This window comes from Homalodisca vitripennis, chromosome 8 (genome assembly GCF_021130785.1).
Source record: "Homalodisca vitripennis isolate AUS2020 chromosome 8, UT_GWSS_2.1, whole genome shotgun sequence".
NCBI classification, from domain to species: Eukaryota; Metazoa; Arthropoda; class Insecta; order Hemiptera; family Cicadellidae; genus Homalodisca; species Homalodisca vitripennis.
This window is the reverse complement of record NC_060214.1, coordinates 132353003-132371534: the sequence shown is the minus strand read 5'-3', so window position 1 is coordinate 132371534 and position 18532 is coordinate 132353003.

Below are 18532 nucleotides of genomic sequence, written 5' to 3'. Positions count from 1 at the left end.
ATTTTCTGTAATATCCTTCAGATTATAAAAGATTAGTACCAGTAAACTGGCGAACTTAAACTGTAAAATAAGAGCGCTTTGTTTTATTAAAGTTAATATAATAATAAGGGCAAACTCACTATATAATCCACAGCGGCAAGAGGCAAGATTACATTTGAATAACAAAGCAGTTGAGGCGTTCTAACCTGAAATATGGAGCAAGTCCACCATCTAGTACAATGTGTGCTTGATAATGGTTGCATCATACCTTTATTTATGCAAAGTGTATTAGGATCATCTTAATACAAGCAAACGAAAATAGTTAGTATTTTCATAACTTCAGTCATTCAACGCTATTATAGAATAAATAATAAATACTTAGTGGACATATTAATGTGAAATTTTATAAGATGTAAGTATACAAAATAATTATATGAATATTTAAATGTTCTATTACAATATTGAAGTATATGCAGTAAATAATACGAGAAATTAAATGTAGGAATATGTTAAGCAATGCAGCTTTATATAGGATAGTATGAATAAACTATTCATACTCGTCATAATTTGCATCACATTGAAAGTTTTGTATCCATGATTTAATAACTTTATTCATGATTTCTTTTAAATTTTTTCCAATTGTAATCAATTTTGATCTGTAAAGGAAGTAATCACAATTTAAAACATAAATATCATATTTAATTTATCAATAAAACTATAGACGGAAGTCTTACATTGAACCGCGTTAGTTATTTATTTCTATTATGGTTTATAAATAAACACCCATATAGAGTTGAGTTAATCATATTTTCAAAGCATAATAGTAATACATATCTCGTAATGGAAGGAAAATATATTATCGCAGTATTTATTCTGAGTAAAATTGATAAAATTTGTGTGATATATGAAAAATATATTATATAAAAGTAATTAAAAGAGCGCAAAAAGGATTTAAATCCGGACTGTACAGTAAAATTTAGAAGAATCGATTGTTTTTGTTAAATTTATATCAGCCATTTTATTCGTTTCTTCTTTTTCCTCACCTACGTTTACACCTGCTATTCATATTCATAAAACATATTTTCTCTACATTACAGACCTCCGTTATTAAATATTAATAATAAAAATCCGTTGAAATGTAGCTTGATAATTTTAAAAGTATTTATAATTGGAAAAATACATAATCGGTAATGTTATTTCAACTACAAAATAAACTCCTCTTTGCTATATAAGTCGTTAAATTTTGAGAAGAAAATGGCATGAAATAACAATCATGCGTTTATATTTTATAAACAAAGCAAAAACTCACTTGGATGTTAAGTTAGAAAAAATTGTATAATTGTATACTATCATACGAATACGACCCGCATTAAAAATACTTAACAACATAATATTGTTGTTACAAACTACATGATTACTTATCCATATTTATTTTCTACTGATTATAATAACTCAACACGGACTAATTCCTCAATATTATATTCGTTTCTTCTTTTTTTAAGCCACGTTTACACTGCATATAAATAATCATAAAATATCTTCCTCTACATTCTGTTATTAACTATTTGATAAGTAGCTGGATGTTTTATAAAGTATTTATAATTGTACTATTAAATAATAAGTAATCTTCTTTCAATTATAAAATAATTTCTTTACTATATAAATGATTTTATTGAAAGAACCATGTTATAAAGATAACAAGTATGCGTTTATACTTTATGAAAATTAATTTTGTTTTTCAATAACAAAATTATTTATGATTGTATACTGGCATACGGATACAACCCATATTAAAAAATACCGAACAACATAATATTCTCGTTAAAAACCACATGACTACTTCTTCATATTTATTTTTTGCTGATTAGACTAACTCAACACAGACTAATTCCACAGCAGCCTGAAAACGACACCATTTTACTTAGTTAGACGCTGCTTAAGTAGGTAGATCTAAGGCATTTGTAATTAATTAATAAGGCGAGTTTGCTTTATTACAAACCGACCCACCGTGGTTTGTAAATGTAGTAAAGGGCAGTAATTGTGTGCTGCTGACAATCAGACCACAGTGAGCGCTGTTGCTGGTTTGATCAAGAAACTAATTAAATTCCCGAAACAGTTTGTTTATCGGGTCTGATTGAGCATAATTAATGATGACTAGAGTGTTGGACTACTAATCATTGACAGGTCATCTGCTCAATCCTGCTAATGACATACCATGGAAACGTTTGATTGTTCCATTGCTTAAACTGTCTTTAGTTGTTTAACTCTATTTATACAGACAAATTAAAATTTTGTTGTTAATGTCGAATAATTCATTATTTTAGAGAAACCAGCTTTCTTATGAACAATTAGTACCAAAATGTATGGATTCAAACGTACTTTGTAAACGTTATTTAAACGATACTTCATTCCATTAAGTGTCATTTCAGCAATAAAAGTAATACATTCGTTGCATTAGTATATTTAGGTAAACAAAATATACCTACACTAATCAATGTGTAACTATAACACCTTTGGGCTAGAATACATGTGACGTAGTACCCGGTTTTGCTAGGGATATAACGAACATGTGCATGAGAAAAATATAACACCAAGTACTTGATGTTGTATATGTAAAAATATAATATATTTGAAATATACATGTACGTACTAGACGAAGCGACTACCTGTTTCAAAGTTAAAATTAATCATTTTCTCCTTATAATAATTTCACTCCAACTACTCAAACTTAGAATTTACAGCGAAATAGAACGTAAGTATAGTAATGAGAGCTGGCTCTTGCAATATGTCATTACTGACGAATGTTGAGGAAAGCTATACAGTATTGGAATATGGACTAAGTCCACAAACTGGAATTGTGCTGCCTTTATTGCAGTTGGAGAGGTAGAAACCTGCCGCCACTTAACAATCCCATATATTGTACAGTTACTTTCGTAAGTAAATATCTCTCCCATTACAAGTAGAAGAAAAAGCTTTCAATATACGTTTTCCTCATATATTACAATTATATAATACATTTATAGATTTCACATTTTCTCCCTGAACACTCTACTATGGCTAAAGTTTTGTTATGTACTTGCAAATAATATGAATACTATCGTATGACACCTTATACAATGAAATGAGTGACACGAAAGAATAACTATCTGCGGTAAAGGAATGGTCATATATCAGTTACTCGCCTTCAGCTCACTGGAACCTACGCCAACAGCCATCACAGATGGCTGTTAACAAATCCGGGGATATGATGATTTCTGTCAAAAGTGGAATTCAGAGATGGGGTTCACCAGGGAGGTAAAAGTATAACCGTAGGATTGAATATTTTCTGGATTCAAACAAAGTTTTGCCTTTGAGGAGGTTTTGTGGCTTACATTTTGGAGATTTAAAAAGTGACTAGTCCTATTTAATATGAACATTAAATCAATTATACCATGTTATTAGAGGTACGTCTACTGGTTTTTCCTGGTACACAGCTGGGAAGATAAGACTGCACCTGCCAGCCCTTATGAATTTCTTAGAGTATTTTACACGAAACAATTATGTCAAAAAAATGCAAAATCTTTATCGGATGTGAGAAAATTAAGAATTGCGAAAAAACTATTTGAGTATGCCAATTAGTATCTAGCTAATGAAGCTCAATGATATAACAAAAAAATTGCAATCTCCAATCTGGATCATCATTAAGAAAATAATGGATTATATGACGTAAAATTTTATTTTGTTTTTCTAAATTATTATTTGTTCTGAAGACTTTGGAACACCAGTTTCAAGTTAAAACTTCCTTAGTGATTTCGGTATAAGTAACCGTTATCATACTCCGTATTTACTATACTAAAATATAATTACTTGCCAAATGTTATGTTTGTAGCTTAAAATAGGTACAGGCATAGCAACTGTACATAGTTTAGTTGAATCCGTTAGCCTGTCATTTTCAATTAGTCAAACGTATACTACGTTATACGTTGTATACTTTATTTATTTTCATATTGTCCAGCATCATAATAAATATTTCTGTTACAGTTATATATTATTTTATTTATTCAATAATCGTTACGGATAGTTTATAATATTCGTAGACAAGTACCATACTATAATTTAAAAACTGTCTTTAAAATTATAAAACATAATGTCTAAAACAGCAAAGAATGGAATTTTATCCCCAATAAGATTAAAACACTGTGGAAATGTAATAACAGAAACAATAATTGATAGAGTCATTCTCGGGTATTAGTGGATATGGAAACCGATTCCAATAGCCACAAGCTAACTCCACAGTTACCGGCCCTAAAGTGGTACACCCAGTGTATACATTATTAGATTATCGTTGGGGTTTGAATTGACTATAACCAACTGAGTGGTTCTTATTCGAGTACTTTCCACAACTAGGATTTAATCGAACAAAACTGTTGTATCTTCATCATGTATATATATTTATACATCATGTATACATTTATAGCACCATTTTGAACTAAGTATTGAAGTGTTTAACATGGTTAAAAATGTGAATAATCTACTTTATAGCAACCTATATATTTTTTTAATTTTGAGTATAGCGCATATAATTTCAGAAAATTTCAATGTCTTTATGATGCCAACACAAATTTTTTGTGTAACAACTATAATCTGAAAACCACACTCATATTTCATAAAAAAACTATTTAAATTATAAGTAAGCTATAATACTGCTATCAATACAATAATAAACAATGTATTCGTGAAACAAACAGGTTTTAACGAATAAGTTAGCGTAAAAACTGAGAGACAGGCAAAGGCACTGATTTTTTATATTTTGACTCAAAAATAAATAGAGATCTTCCTCCAACTGGGCATTTATATAACATATTTGAAATCAATAGAACGTTTCCATTGAGAGTAGACCCACATATCTATCGGCAGTCCGTCTGACTGTATATACGTCTTTCAAATAACTCTTCATAACGAAATCAGTCTTAAAGACTTTGGAACCAGATAGGTAGGTTTCCTTATGAAGAAGGAATTACATAATAGTAAGTAATAATAAGGGCTGCCCTGAACACGGAATTGTAACTGGATTATGTAATGCTGAAGAGGAGCTTTTAGAATTTCAATCCAACAATGAATTAATTTACTAAGAAAATAACTATTTTTTTAAAGTTCTGTATCAAAATTTCACACAAATAGGTCTAACATAAAATTTTTACTATAAAATCAGCTTTTATTTTTATTCTTCTAGGCTGGTGGGAGACCCTTATTTATTAAGGACAAGGAGCCTTACTTCCAAATCATCATACAAAGACCTGCAGAACCTATATCTTGTATGTTTTCCACTATTTTTACTTAAGAGCGTGTAATACGCGGCCCCGCACTTGTTATATGGTTCTTTTATTGAATGTTCTATCTAAAAGTGTCAAATTTTTTAGAATAATTTTATTTAATTAGAGTATACTTTTCATAAAATTTAACTCATAACAATGATATATTGTTCTTAAATTTATTGGTTTTATAATTGGTACTTAAGAAGAAGGAACAGTTCTCATGACTGTTTTATAGATATAAAATAAAAATGTGCATTTTAATTTAATACTAGACAATAATCACGTATGGACATTTATTAGAAATGTACTCTGTTTAAAGTGAACATTAGTAAGTATAGTTTTCTAACCAAGAAAAACCATAAACAAAAAAGTGTTGTTGCTTTGTTACTGTAATATTTTATTGCGATATGAAAGGCTCATTAGATACTAATAATCTGGGAATGTATAAATACTGTCAAATAATGTACATTAACAAATTGCAAACTGTTTCTAAATTACAAGGTTGGAGTATGCCACATCCCGTGCCGTAACAGACTTCTCTAAAGTCGCATGTAACATATTAAAACTACAATTCATTTTATGGTTGAGATGTCCTGTAGATACATAAACAGATATATACTCGTTCTAAAATGAGTTTATAAAGTTCGGACACTTGTGCTAATACGTCAAATGTTAAAATTTGTTATGAGTTTATTGAGTTCATTTATAAAAATATTTACTCTGCTATTTGGTGGTTGGAACTATGGTTACACACAAGATATATGTAAGACTATTAGCTAACGTTCAATGAAAATCCATGATGTGACACGTAAACCAAACACAGTATTTCTTGCATAATTTCAAGTCTACATGTCAGTTCATTTTCGAGATATCGCATGGACTTTATAATCTTAGTCAGATATACGCAATAAAAAATAAAAAAATTTTGAACCGCCCTAATAATAAATCTCAGCCAATACATACATTCCTGGTTCCTGACAACACTAGGATCCCTCAAAGAATATCACGGCTTCAATCCATTGCAATTAAGTTATGTTTATCACATCCACTGCGGCGGATGCATATCACACCTACCCCCACTGACTGTTATAGGTTCGGTACGTGACTCCTATCACAGTGAAGTTGTTAATCTGCTTTTACACAGTTACAGCAACAAAATTTTAATAATTTCACTATTTGTGTTCCACTATAAAGATTTGGCAACATGAAGTTTGATTATAAGGATTTGGAATTTTATAGAGGAATTAATAATTTTATCCATGCTATGCTGCTCGATTTCTTAATATTCGAGGATGCGGAAACTTTTCAAGGATACACTATGGAATGAACACAAGATTTGTACAAAAATAAAGAGTATGATAAATTCTTAGGGGCAGGGTTACAAGATAAACATAGACGTACCTTTACAAAGTGGAGCTAACTGATTAAAAGTCTTTCATATTGTCATTTAACGTAGCACAAACTAAAAATCGGCCAAGTAAGCCTAATTTATTTTAAAAAAGTGAGCATGCAATAAATATTATTTTTGTCTATAGATTATTTACTCTTGTATCAGGAATAAATTATTATGACTTAGGAATAGTAAATTAGTAGGCTTAATTTTAGGTTGTGTAATGCAAAGTAATGCATTACTTGTGAGGCTATATTCAATTATCTCTCAAAATTTATAATATTATTACTATACTAAATAATGAATAAAAGTAATTGTAACAATCACCAAATGGAACGCTTAAAGATGAGTTCTATTATGTAACTAAGATAGCAACGAGAAAATTTAAAATACATTTGTACTAAACTGGCATACATTGATTAAAATAAAAAAGTTTAAAGTAAATGTAAACGATAACAGTTAGTTATAAGATTTGAGTTCCTCACACTCTTGCATTGTGCAGAATAGACGTTAGATGTGGTTACTCCTAACTTGCAATATAATAAATTATATTAATCATAATAATACTTTCATCGGCCTCATGGCGGTGATGTAGAAGATACCTTCTGTATCATAATTAACAAAAATGTATATTTTTAGAAATTGCATATTCAAATAAACTCTATAAAGTACGTCCTTTACTTCTATTTCGTATAGTAGATGGAGCACTCTCGAATGGAAATGCCGTAGCGAATCTCGATTATGTAACAACCTGAATTATTCATTTATCTCTGAGTAGTGTTAAATTATCGTATATATATCGAGGTAAAATGACACCACACCAGTATTGTAACAGTCTTCGCTGCAATTTCAAGGAATGTACTTAATGTCATTAGCCTATATTCTCGAGACGTCTTTCAGATAGATAGATCAAAAGTAATTCGAAAAATAGGTTAGGATAAAGTTTACGCACTGTAAAAATGTAAATTATAGAAATGAATTTACTTCCATAATATATTTAAATATATAAAATCTTTATTGCTATATCGTAGTAAGTCATATATTCAGATTATTGTTTTAAAAATGGGTTGTATCAATGGTTAAATTATAAACTTTTAAAATCAGTTCAATTTAAAAGGATATTGCACAGAATATTTATGCTACATGAATTGTGAAATTTCAATTAATTGTGATATGTCACAAGTTAGAATTTCTTATGAGTTTATTCATTTTTTCTAAATATTTATTTATTATAATATTTTTCTGTTTCTATTACGACTATCCATAAAAAATATATAAAAACTCTGCCAAAACCAACGGAGTGAAATGTAATATAATCTAACTTTGTGCGTCTTATATATAATTGAAGCTTAATGTGCAATTTGAGTTTATGTAGGACAGTTCCTTTTCATATTATTATGCGACCGACGAAAAGACAGAGATGAAATTTTTCCAGCCCCAAGAGTAATAAGGTTCGTTAAAGCTCAGCCAATTACATAAGATGTTACGTCTTTCTGAGTTAAACTAGGTCGTTGGTGAGGTAGTTAGAATATAATGATATGAGTAAGAGTAATTTAACTGCAAAAAACTTTTGGATTGCTCATGCTCGTTTATGGCATTAATCACCTAACTGGAATATTGTTTTGTTTATTCTAAAAATTGCATATTTATGCGAATTTGTCATTAGTAGACACTACGCAGTCTATATCTTCAGGGGTTGGAATAATTTCATTTTATCTGTATGACCGTCCATCTATTTGTCTCTTACTACATAGGATTTGGCTGAGATTTAATGAACATTGCTAAGTTTTTCTTGTGAGTAACTATAATAACAACGAGAAACTCGCAGGCAATTTTTTTAACACTATATCAGAATAATTTAAATGTAGTGTAATGATACAAATTGCTGTTTTTATAACACGTAGCGTTACATGCTATATTTTTTTAGTAAATGAGAAAAACATTGAAAATAATGTGTAATGCAAAATTAATGTTTAAGTTCTCTTTCTTAGATGTTTTAGATGTACGAAATCGTATTATAAATATGAACTGTGTACCACTTGGACTATTTCAAACTAACTATAACTTCGAGTATGCATAAGCAATCACATAATAACAACAACTCATAAAAGAGCAATACAATGTATACACTCGCCATTGATTTTTGAATGTGCAGCAGTTAAATGAACTAACACGTATCAACACTTCATACAGGAATTTACAGTTATTACCATACAGTGAAGCCGATATCAGTAGCCACAAGCCATCGAACATTCGGTAACTCCGCAGTTAACGACTTTAGAGTGGTGCATCTCGTGTATACATTATTACATCATGGTTTGTGTGGGCACTGTAATTAACGGATTGAGGGGTTTTGGTTCATACCGAATTATTCAACAATGTACATTTATACTTGTATAAAAGCGGTTATCTATACCATATGTTACAACATTGAAATAGTTATTATAGTTTAATTTGCATAATTACATAAGTTGACTGTGCTAATTATACAATAAACATGTGAATGGTAGTTTAAACTAAATAATTACAAGAATTATGCCATAAACTATAACTATTTAGTACTATGCAATATTTTTAATAATTAATTGACATAGGTTATCAAATGTTGGAAGCTATTCCTTTTTGTAGTAGTCTATATTTATTTTTAATGCAACAACAAAAAAACACTCGTTAATCATCATTAAATTAATAGCAATATATTTATATTATCAAACTGAAATCAATAATTAATTAAAAACATCAAGTTGTATTCCAAGAGACAGTGTAAGATGAACGACAGCCTTTACTATTTCGACCTTAAAAAATAAATAGTTCTTATTTGAATAATTTTCTCTCGTGAATAATAATGCTATATGGCGTTTTAAACAAAGAATTATTTCGCAGTAGGATAGAGGGACAGCTTTTGAAATTTTAGTCTAAAAATAACTAAAGTTCTTCTCTGGACTTTATTATGGACTTAGTAAGAAAAGGAATGACTCGCAGGGTCTGTTGGACCAAATGATACATGGAATATTCTTAATAAAGGGCTTAGACATTCTGAAAACATACACTGCTGGGGCACATTTAGCTAAAAAATTTTTGCTCACATTAATATTGGCAAGATTCTCGAAACAGAGTCTTTGTCTGTTCGTCTATGTGTGGGATCTTCCACCACTGTTATAATAATTGTTTGAAAGTATCTAGGGGCATAAAATTGTTTCAAGGAATCATAATATTAGTCTTAGTGTTACAATAAAATGGGTAGGTAGCCCAATTTGCATATGTATTCGTTATTAATCATTTGTATAATTTATCAGTAATAGGAAACAAAACTTATTCTATAATAGTTTTTAATGTGTTTATTTTTATAAAATAAATTGAACACTAAATATATGTGTAAAAGATCAAAATGTTTTAAAATTGAGAAAGATATGCATAAGCAAGAGTTCCAATTCCTAATTCCGAATTCTCATAACCCGATGAAATATCCATGGCAAAGAGTAATATTGAGTGCTGTTATTGAATGAAGGGAATATATAGACGTCCTATATAACCAAGATAAAATATTTCAATACCATTTGAAATTTTTCAGAATGTTTTCATTGAAACGTAATTTTCAAAAATAATGTAAACCTTTTTTTATCCAATAGTGAAATTAGGATTATGCTACCGTTTTTATATATATATAGTATTCTTTAAAATAACGTAATATATATATATATATATATATATATATATATATATATATATATATATAAAAACAAAATAAAAACAAATAAACTGTTGATTTCAGTTCATATATGACTTTTATAATGGTAGAATTAAAAGAGATCTCGGTAAAAGAATACATATAGATCATGTAACAAAAGGAAAATGCAAAACCTCTTATCCCTTATATGTTGGTAAAATCAAACTCGTTTAAAAATATCGATGATATATTTGAAAATTTAAAAATTACTCAGGATACATATCTAGTGGTAACCAAATAACGATATATATTTGGATAAAATAATGCTCCATCGCAATATCAGATTAAATAGTAATTAAGAAAAAAAAAAAAAAACTACAAATACAAATATTTCCTAAACAGGAGATGAGGCATTTGTTAAAGATGCAAATTTGACAATCAAAATGTGCACAAGGTTTGCAGCAATTTCTAATAAGTAAATTTATAATAACGGTCATAATATAATCAGTAACTGTAATATAGGCAGAAGCAAATTTAATTCAATTTTATAATTTTTTTAATATTCTATTGTATCCTTCAGATTATAAAGGATTAGTACCAATAAGCTGGCCCACTTAAGCTGTAAAATAAGAGCACTTTTGTTTCAGTAAAGTTAATATAATAATAAGGGCAAACTCACTATATAATCCACAGCGGCAAGAGGCAAGATTACATTTGAATAACAAAGCAGTTGAGGCGTTCTAACCTGAAATATGGAGCAAGTCCACCATCTAGTACAATGTGTGCTTGATAATGGTTGCATCATACCTTTATTTATGTAAAGTGTATTTAGAGCATCCCAATATAAAGAGACAGTTATATTATCATAACACCAGTCATTCAATGTTATTTTTGTATAAACAATAAATTGTTAGTAAATTGAATAATGTGAAAATTTTTATAAGACGTATGTAAGCAAGGCAGCTTTGTATAGTATATTCTGAATAAATGAATTATTTGAAATCAACCATTGTGATTTTAAAAATCTTTAATCTAGACTTTTCATAATTTTCATCACAATAAAATTCCTGTATTTAAGATTTAGAAATTACTAGCTGTTTCCCGCGGCTTCGCACGCGTCTCTTAAGCTTTGCCCGTATATTTCTTTGCCTTCAAATAGTGTTTGGATATTTTAAACCCAGATATGCCTGAATTATTTTTTTTTTAATTTTTTTTAATTCTACAGTTTTTTTTTATACTATAAATGTATTCTTCAACACATTTTTAACAATAATTGTAAAAAAATTTCATCGTCGTTTAGTAAATAATGGGTGGCCTATATATAGGACAGTAGGAAAATATGAGTGAAATGCTAAAATATTCCAAAAATGCTTTTTTTATTTTTAGAAGGGTTACATTTACATTGGATATATATGTTTTATGTACTTAATTCAACTGTGTTTTTAACAAAGATATATAAAACAAGCTTAAATAAAATTTTTTAGTAAGTGCATTTGTAGTTTATGGCTTTGTGTGGTAATCAATAAAAACATTTAGTATGAAGACCAACATCACACTTTTGGCATCTGGTAGTGCACTTGGCATGGCAATGCCCACATCTCGTTTGCTTTTCCTGAGGAACAACAAGGTGGTCCAATCTGTCAAACCTGGAGTCCACTTTTGATTGTTTCGATGGCCGTCCAGCCTTTGACGCGCACCCTTTACCAAATGTTTCTAGCAGGTTACAGGCAAGTCTGCGTCTGAAAGACAAGTGGTCAAGGTTCCCCTCCCGCATGGCGGTGAAGTTGCCAGGCATTTTGTTCTGCACTGTCAATGCAGTCACAGATCAGAGGGAAAATACCACTTCTTACCTCTGATTTGGATTCGGTACAGGCTCATATTTTGATCGCACCGGTCCACTCCGCCCCATTTTTTTGGTTTGTAGTACTGGTGTATGAGGTTTGGTTGAGGGATGAAAGCATGTTTCTTGGCTTTAAGTGAAAAGCGTTTTACCTGATGTATGGGTTGTACACCAACAGCATTTGAAACAACAGTGACAATACTGTTGTCATTCCATCTTGCAATAATTAAATTTTCATCACATACTTTTTCGTATTCAAAAGTTCCCCTTTCTTTCTTTTTCAAATCTTTACTATCAGTCAGTGGGCACTTTGCTCTATTCTGTTCTCTCTCACCGTACCAATAGCTCTTATATTCTTTTGGGACAGTTTCTCAAACAAAGGTAGACCAGAAAAAAAAATTATCAAAATACAAGAAGTACGGGAAATCACCATTCTTCTTCAGAACATCACAGTACTGCAAAACAACACTGGCACCAAGGCCCCAAGTGTTCATACTGAGGGTCCAAAGGTGTGGCTGCTCCCTTGGTAGGGGGTCTTTCCAAACTACATAGCCATTGGGTGTAGCACCAACCCAAATTTTGTAACCATAGCGAATAGGTTTGTTTCTGATGAATTGTTTCAAACCATGCCTCCCAAAATATGGGACCATAGACTCATCAACTGAGTGGTGTTCCTCATGTGGTGCGTAATCAAAAAATGTTTTGTTCAATGCATCAAACAATGGACGTACTTTTGCATACTTGTCATCAGCATTGAGGTTGTCATTATCACAAACATGCAAATTTGACATAATAAACTCAAATCTGTCTCTAGAAAATTGCATTTACAACTAATTCATTGCGAGTGTCCAAAGCTGTTTCCCAAAACATTCGTCTTCGAGGTAATGGAACATAACCCACTCAACAACAATACTCCTATGAAACATTTCATTTCATCGACAGTTACATCACCTAAACGGTTTATGTAATGCCGCATAACGATTTGTTTTCTCAACTAATAAATCTACAATATCATCATCGAAAATACAGAAAAACTGTTCCATTGGTGTTAATTTTTGTTGTACTTCCTGTCTATTACTCCAAATAGTATCATCTAGTTTTAGGTCCTCTTTGACCCATTTGTACTGCTTTTTAGTGAATGGCTTACTAACCTTTTTTGCTGGTTTCTCTTCAGTGAAATTCTGAATTCGTCTTCTTACTTTTTTATTTGGTGGCTGTGCTATGTCCATCTTCGCTGAACTAGAGGGTAAGGTTGGTTGTGATAAAGAAGGATCCTCTTCATCTTTGTTGTCACTCAGTTCAAATTCTTGGGAAACTTCAGCCGGGGGGCCAATAGTTGGTTTCCTGGAAGATGATGGATTGAAGTCATGTCCTCATCCCCAGAAATCCTCATCAGTGACATCATCATTTGCATTGATTTGGTGGCTGAATATATACGCCCAATTTCTTCATCAGGTGGCACTTGGATCTCTTCATCTTCTAGCATCGTCAAAAATTTCATTGAAGGTTCAAGTTCCTAAAAAATTCAAAGTACGATAAATATAACAAGGTTTTTCAGAATTTTTTTATAAAAATAACTGTAAAAAAATTGTATTGATGCTTAAAACAAAAAGTTTAAACCCAATTACTAAGTCACGACTTGAAATACAAGGGTCGAAACTCATTTGAGAGTGGGAAGCATTATTGTTGTACATATGCCTACTGGACTACATGTAGGACGGGCCAATTCCAAACATAACCTATAAACGGTCTGAATTTAGAACGGTCACATTTCAAGATAAATGTAATAACTAGTTAGTCAGTTATTAGGAAAATGTACTTAAATAGGTTTAAAACTACGAAAAATAATAGTATTGTACTTTACTTTTCGCACATGGCGCAGAGCTCATGAAGTTGATTGGAAATCCTAAATTTGTAAACTAGTCTAAAGAAACAAACTAGTTGAAGCATTCACTTGATTGTTGCTCAGATGCATTCAGTAGCTCTTACTGAAGACAGCAACCACCCTGCCACCTGTTGGAAAAAGCTGAAACTACTTCAGAAGTAAGCTTTATGGAGAACACTACAAGTGTCCTAAATATAGGTCACTAGGCATATCTGGGTTAATTTTACGTAACTACTGTGTTGTAATTGCAGTTTATAATGTGCAGGCGCTTTGATGATAACTTTTATATCTTGCAGTACAGCCTGGTGGTTAGTTTACATCAATGGGCATTGCGTATAAACCTTCTACATAGAAAAATACAAATTTTCATAGTGATCGTCCAATAGTTTCTGAGTCTATAAAGGACAAACACACAAACATTCATTTTATATATTATGATTGCAGAAACAGTTTAAAACAAAATTTGTCGTTTCTCTTAAGCTTACTCTATGCTTTAAAACTATAAGTGTAAAGAAATTTATAATATAAATATATTTTTTTTTTGTCGCATTATATATGTTTACAAAGAACAGCTGATTAAAAATTTGAACAGACTCTTTCGCTTAATAACATATGTTTGCTGCAATGCATTTCTTACGGGTATTTCTGTAACCAGTGGGGCGGAATCCTGAATCGGGGGAAAGGGGATAAAAAAGTATCCTATAACCTTCTACAGATCAAGACGAACAAATTAAAAAAAAAAATTAGGCGAATCCGTCCAGCCGTTTGTGAGTGATGCTGTTTACACACGAACAGTTTTCATTTTTATATATATAGATTTTCTACATTGCTTTTCTTTTAATCCCTATTGTGCCCTTAGTTGTTCGCCAGAGGAAGTAATCACGCTTATAACACATACGTCTTACATTTAATTTATTGATAAGACTATGAGAGAATGTGTTACGTTAAATCGCGTTAGTAATTTTTTTATGTTATGGATTTTAAATCAACACCGTAAGGGAATTATGATAAAATTTAGCCTCTCAATTCATATCGATTCTTCAAAAAACTTCATTGAAGAAGGTATTGAGTGAATCATATTTTCATAACGTGTTGGTAATAAATGTCCTTCAACACAAGGATAAGATGATAATATTGGGTGTAGCTCCAGTTCTCTTTCCTCTTACGAGAAGCATCTGAGATCTGATGATGTTGCAGACTTGAATCCTGAAATCTGAAGTCATGTTCGTCTGAAGGGATCCAAAAGCAGTCGACGATGAAGAAAGAAGAAACTCAAAACGAAATCCCCAGCATCACTTCAACACCCTGATTACACTCTCTTCGTTCTTCTTCGCTGACTGTTTTTGGATCCCTTCAGACGAACATGACTTCAGATTTCAGGAGTCAAATGTGCAACCGCATCAGATCTCACATGCTGCTCGTAGGACAGAGAACTGGAGCTATAACCAAAATTCGCCGCATTGAAGGAACTCCTCACACAATAGCTGCATTATGTGACGGATAAGATATTATCGTTTCAACATATGTTTGTTTGAATAAAAACAAATTTTATGATACTAATAAAAAGCGCCAAAAAGGGATTAAACACTGCACTATACAATAACATTTTACAGATTAGAGTGGTTTGTAAAATTGTTAACAGACTTTGTATTAGATTGTTCCCTTTCATACGTTTACACTGCGTATTAATAATCATAAAACATCTTTCTCTACAATACAGAACTCCGTTATTGACTATTCTTAATTACAAAACATTTGCTAAGCAACTCGATAATTTATAAAGCATTTATAATAGTAGAATTAAATAATCGGTAGTGTTAAATCAATTATATATTAAATTCCTCTCGGGTATATAAGTGATTTTATTGAAAGAAGCAAATGCTAAGAAAAAAAACAAGTACGCGTTGACAAAATATGTTTGTTGTCACAAAAATTCAATTTATATTAGTAATAAAAAAGCCTAAAAATTAATTAAACCTGGCGCTATACAATACCGTTAAGCAGAATAGAGTGTCTTGCCAGATTTCTAACTTACTTATTTCTAAATCTTAAGTTCATTTTTCTATTTATAAGTTACGTTTGCACTACGTATTCATATTCATAAAACATCTTATTCTACATTAACGAACTCAGTATAAACCTATTATATAAGTAGCTGGACATTTTATAAGTATTTATAAATGTAGTATTTAATAATTGGTAATATTATTTCAATTACAAAATAATTTCTCTATTGTATAAGTGATTCTATTGAAAGAAGGAAATTTTATTAATATAACAAATATGCATTCATGCTTTATAAAAAAATAAAAAAGTACATATATTTTAATAAAAAAACTGGTATAATTCTATAAAATCATAAGAATACAATCCATATAAAATATACGGGAGAGCATAATATTTTTACAAACCTCATGAATAGTTATTCTCCATATTATTTTCTTCTAGTTGACTAGACTAACTCATCAGAGAATAATTCCACAGCAGCATGACAACTGACCCACCCACCGAGGTCTGTAAATGTAGCACAGAGCAGTAATTATGTGCTGCTGGCATTCAGACCACAGTGAGCGCAATTGCTGGTTTGATCAAGAAACTAATCAAATTCCCGAAACAGTTTGTTTATTGGGTTTGATTGAGCATAATTAATGATGACTAGAGTGTTGGACTACTAATCATTGACAGGTCATCTGCTCAATCCTGCTAATGACATACCATTGAAGTGTTTGATTGTTCCATTGCTTAAACTGTCTTTTATTGTGTAACTCTATAAAGACAAATTGAAATTGTTGTTTTTGTGTTGTATAAGTCATTAATTTAGATAAAGTTGCGTTTCATGAAAAATTTTTACACAAATGTATTTAATGGTTTAATTGTAAGTGTTATTTAAATCATAATTTATTGCGTTAAGAGTCACTTCACCAAAAAAGTAATATATTTGCAGCCTTAACATATTTATTTAAACAAAATAATACCTTTAGGCTAGACCTCGTGTCACGTAATACAGGGTTTCGCTAGTGATGTAACGAGAATCTGTACAAGAAACCTATACCACCAAGTACCTGATGTTGTCTATGTAAAAATTAAATAAATTGGAATGTTTCATGTATTTTCTAGATTCGTTCTCTATATATATATATATATATATATTTAGTGGAGTATTATATTTCACGCAGCTAACCTATATCTCATGGGGGGATGGACCATTATCGAACTCGATGACACTTTAAAGAAAATGTTAATTCCACTGCTGATATGCCTCTTACAATATATTTCCATGTACAGGTATACGTATGAAAAGACCATTATGTTTTTTCATCATTGATATCCTCGTTGTAGGGGCATAGACTTTCGTTGATGGTATTCCTAGTAGTAATGTTTTGTTTTACGTTTTCTATAAGTAAATTTCAACTATTTATACATGGAGTTTACGTTATTTATATACGTTATTCTCGACATAAATTTATTTCCAGAATTCCAGAATTCAACAGAATTCCACTCCGAAGACTCCCTTTGAAGCAGTCAACCATGGTAAATGAAATTTCGCTGGTCTGTTCTTTTGAATTAATATACCAATTCCAGCTGTAAGTATTCGAAAATATTAAAAACTGCTAGTATAAATTTATAGACTGAGATAAAATGAAATTTAGTGTTCTTTAATAGAAAAAGCTTCTCTGATCTATAAATTTTTTGATCGAAAAAACAAAACAAAAACAGCTGTGGAAAAGAACATACTAAGAACTAAGTATATTTTAATGGCTATAGTTATAAACTTTTTGACGAGTTTTATTCATCGTGGCAACTAGGCAAACTCAGCAGGGGCGACGGAAATAAAATTCCCTCGAACCACCAGTAGTCGTACACGTCTAACGCCTACTAAAGTGTATGCAAAGCGGCGGATAACTGGTAGCGTTGCACATAAGAGACAATCTAGTCTAACTTTTAACAGTTAAATATTTTTATTAAGGAAGTTGCTTTTTGCTCAAAGTAGGCTTCTCAGAGCTGTGTATGTATATATACATCTTGATAGAGGGAAACTCAGCAAATTCAGTACCATAGGTAGTTAAAAACATATACGGCCATTTTATCAGCGAAAAAAGTCTTTTAGGGCGTTTTATTTCACCGAGGAAGTGTAAGGTTACCGGGGTTTAAAATAACAACAGCTTATTTCCTTAAGAGGGTTGCGTTAATCATGAGAACAAATCGGATTGGTTCGCTAAAAGGTTGTTTAACGGGTAATTAACGTAACTTGGAAAATAATACCTTACCATTGTCTGGAGAAGAATTACATCAGAGGTCAATCAAATATGCTTATCGGATGTGAGTGAGTTAAGAAGCAAGTTAGTATTCTCCACCCTTATACAAAAATGTTGCATACATAAACTTTTGACTACAGTGTTAATTTCATAAGGTTGTATAAAAAACAAAAGTACATGGTCAAATAACTATTCGCAAATTTCCTTGCAACCGGGTGACC